The sequence below is a fragment of the Cibotium barometz genome, chromosome 2 (assembly GCF_041138505.1).
Source record: "Cibotium barometz isolate CiBa-2024 chromosome 2, ASM4113850v1, whole genome shotgun sequence".
NCBI classification, from domain to species: Eukaryota; Viridiplantae; Streptophyta; class Polypodiopsida; order Cyatheales; family Cibotiaceae; genus Cibotium; species Cibotium barometz.
Genome location: NC_141047.1, coordinates 74,177,767 through 74,181,334, shown reverse-complemented (window position 1 = coordinate 74,181,334; position 3,568 = coordinate 74,177,767). Strand labels below are relative to the sequence as shown.

General features: G+C 41.6%; 1 pseudogene; it reads right to left on the bottom strand.

The window, feature by feature from the left end:
* Window positions 1-463: 463 nt before the first annotated feature.
* Window positions 464-3,064, bottom strand: LOC147641459 (uncharacterized; annotated as a pseudogene).
* Between the last annotated feature and the right edge of the window lie 504 nt (window positions 3,065-3,568).

Sequence of the window (3,568 nt, the reverse complement as noted above, 5' to 3'; positions counted from 1 at the left end):
CTTGGTTTATTCCCAGGTGCTGCCAGGCTAGTATGCAGGTGCTACCATACTACTACCTGCTTGATACCATATCACTATCTTCTGCTATCTTGGTGCTACCTAGATGCTTGTAGCCTACTAGCAAGTGCTACCAAGGTTCTCCTGCTAGGTACTGGTATAGTGGTATACTTTAGAAGCTCATTAATTGTGCATCTTGAGCAATATGGTCATGCCACATCATAAGACCCATAGTGTAAAAGAATACCTTGACATGTATGGAATGTGCCTAGTAAGATTTACCATGTACCACAATTTGAGCATCCCTACGAAAGATCAGGCAAGTTTAATTATCATTCACAGTAGACACCCACAAGCCTGGTGTGGCTCTTGGTGACCCTTGCCTGCAAGAGATCAGCATGAGTAGATGAGGATCCAAAAAAAACAAGTATGTCCAAAAGAAATAGCTTGAATTATTTTCAGCAAGCTATACATCAAAGGGAGTGGTATTGTAAATAGCCTCATATGCTTCTAGGGAAATCAAAAATCTCATCCCACATCCTTGAACCTTTTCCATTGGGAACTTGATGGATCTTACAAGGTGGGATGGCAAAATAGCTTCAGGCTTGCGCCGTAATAGCTTATACTCATAGGGATTTCCTTTCTCTTGTTTGTACCATATTCCCTCCTTGACAACAAATGAACCAGCAAGGCAAACATTCCCCCAGTCATCTGTTAGCTTAGTATCAGATTTTTGCTTCTGAGCTGTGCATTTCAAGACATAAAAATCTGCAAGCTCCTCATTGTCATGAGGAGCTATGACAGCAAAATTGTCACCAATGCAAAGTGCATCACTCAAAGCATCATGGTGTCCTTCGTATGCAAAATCTTCAACTTCATTAGCATCTCTGACATCTTTTGAAGGTTCAAGGGTAACATACTCCCACTTCTTGACATGTGACTTCCTAGAGCACCTCCTCCAAAGGCCTTGCGTACAAGAATTGCAAAAGCATGATAGCTGCCTGCATCTGAGAGCTTTTCCATTTGTTAAAGAGTAACCTGAGACACAATGTATCCCACGAGCGCCATCCACAGATTTGTAGTCCCACTTCTTGCTTCTATCCACGTCGCCTTCCTTAACTTCCCAAAACACCCTGGTAACTGGTCTTACTTTGGATGCATATGTGGCAGTAGCCCCATCACACATGGTTTGTCTTAAAAAGGCAACCACATCCTCTGCACATTGCAATTTTCTACAATCTGGCTTAAGCTGCTCTTGAGTCAAATGTCTTTTGATAACAGCACCTGCACCATCATGTTCACCCTTCCCATGACCAGATCCCGAGAAATGATGTGTCATCTTTAACCCTGTGAGAGTCCCATACCGAGCAACAAAGTAGAAAGGCCTCTTTGCCTTAAACTGCGAGGCTGCCTCGTCTGACCACACCCAATGCTCCTTGAGGGATAAGCCTAGCTCTTTCAACCATCCATGATGGAGCATGAAGCAATGTTGAACAAAAAGAGTATCATGAGTTTTATCATCAGAAATGTAAAAATGATAATACTTTTGAAGACTTCCTACAATCTGCACATATGTGATATGGACAAATATTGTAACTTGGCAAGAAAACCAATGCATTGATTGAATCTCATTTTGTTCTTTGAATGTATAATTTTCAGCAAAGTCTACAACTGAAACAACCACAACGTCAAGAAACACACGTAGGCACTCTTTAAATTGCTCAACTTGCCATCTGTAGATAAAGTTGTGCTTTATGAACTTTTGTAAGTGATCCCTAAAGAGGTCAAATAGTTCCCCATGTTGCATCTCCTTGTGGGAGAGAGAACTTTTCTTTTCTTTTTCTTGCCAGAATCTGTTTCACCAACTTGAATGTCTTCAAAAATCTTCACCTTTATTGTGCGTACGCTACTTGATTCCTCCATAGGACATGTCGAAAGCTTCTTTGAGGGTCCACAAGATAGGCACTCTCCCATCAAACACTTCAATGCAAAGAAGTCAGAACTGCTAGGCTTCAAACACAATACTGATTCCCACAAATTTGTAAGGCTTGAGTAAGTTTGTGTGTGAGCTGTGCATTTTTCTCCAACACCACAAATGTTGCATTGACATATACACTCTTTTCCATGCACACCGAGACCAGCTTGGCGTAAATGGTTGATAGCATCTTGTAAGAATGACATCTGGACATGTGTGATGCAACAACAATTGTACCGATCTCGAAGCTTGTGTACAAAATAAGGCTTCAGCTTTTCAAATGCTCTTTGGTGAATCTGTACCTCTAGATGACTCTGTTTGAATGCAAGAAAGAATTCTACCTGCAGTAAATCAAGACAAGAAATCAGCCTATGAACAACATATATAGCTTATAGGAGTCAAAGAATTAGAACTAACTTGGTAATTTAGAAATTTTTCATGCCAGAAATAAACAATAGCTTTTAGGTTAAAGGTTTGGAACAATAGCTGCCGTGTTTAGAGTGGTAGCTATTTGGTTAGAGTGGACGCCACCAGGTAGAAAAGGTAGCAACCATGTTAAGAGTGGAAGCTACTAGGTGAACAATGGTGGCTTTTAGAGACAGAAAGGTAACTACCAGCTTTGGAACAGTAGCTGCCATGTTAATAGTGGTAAGCTACCTATTAAGAGTGAAAGCCACCAGGTAGGTAAGGTAGCAATCATGTTAAGAGTGGAAGCTACCAGGTTGACAATAGTGGCTTTTAAAGACAGAAAGGTAACTACCAGCTTTGGAACAGTAGCTGCCATGTTAATAGTGGTAGCTACTTGTATAGAGTGAGAGCCACCAGCTAGATAAGGTAGCAACTATGCTAAGAGTGGAAGCTACCAGGTTGACAATGGTGGCTTTTAAAGGCAGAAAGGTAACTACCAGGTTTGGAACAACAATGGTAGCTACCTGTATAGAGTGAAAGCCAGTAGGTAGGTAAGGTAGCAACCATCTTAAGAGTGGAAGCTACCAGGTTGACAATGGTGGTTTTTAGGGATAGAAAGGTAACTACCAGCTTTGGAACAGTAGCTGCAATGTAAACAGTGGTGGCTACCTTAACTCTTAGCATAGTACCTATCATCAAGTTACCACCTAAATCACTCCCAGCCTCATGCCTATGAGCTCCAAGCTTGGTAACTGAGCTCCAAGCCTAGGAGCCACTACTCTTAGCATAGTACCTACCATGAAGATACCACTCTTATCAGCTCCCAGGCTTGGAGTTCATTGGTATGACAGAAATCCTAACCTGATGCTTCTAGCTGCTGGCCTAATAACATATCAGCTTGAGCAAAAACCTTTGCTACCAATCTGTGAGCCTACCACCACCTTCGTGGCTTCCTTTGCTAGCCACCTTTACGAGGATGAAACTATAATTGAAAGTGGTAGCTATTTATCTACAAGGGTTACCATGGTAGACTAGTATTACACACTATGAAGCTAGTGCCTAACTTCAGCTCTACACTACCGACCAATGTACAACCAAGAGGTAATTAGGGACATTTAAAAAGTATGGCATAACAAGGAAGACATGTTGAAAGAACGGTAGAGGAGGAGGAGACACACACACAGGAGC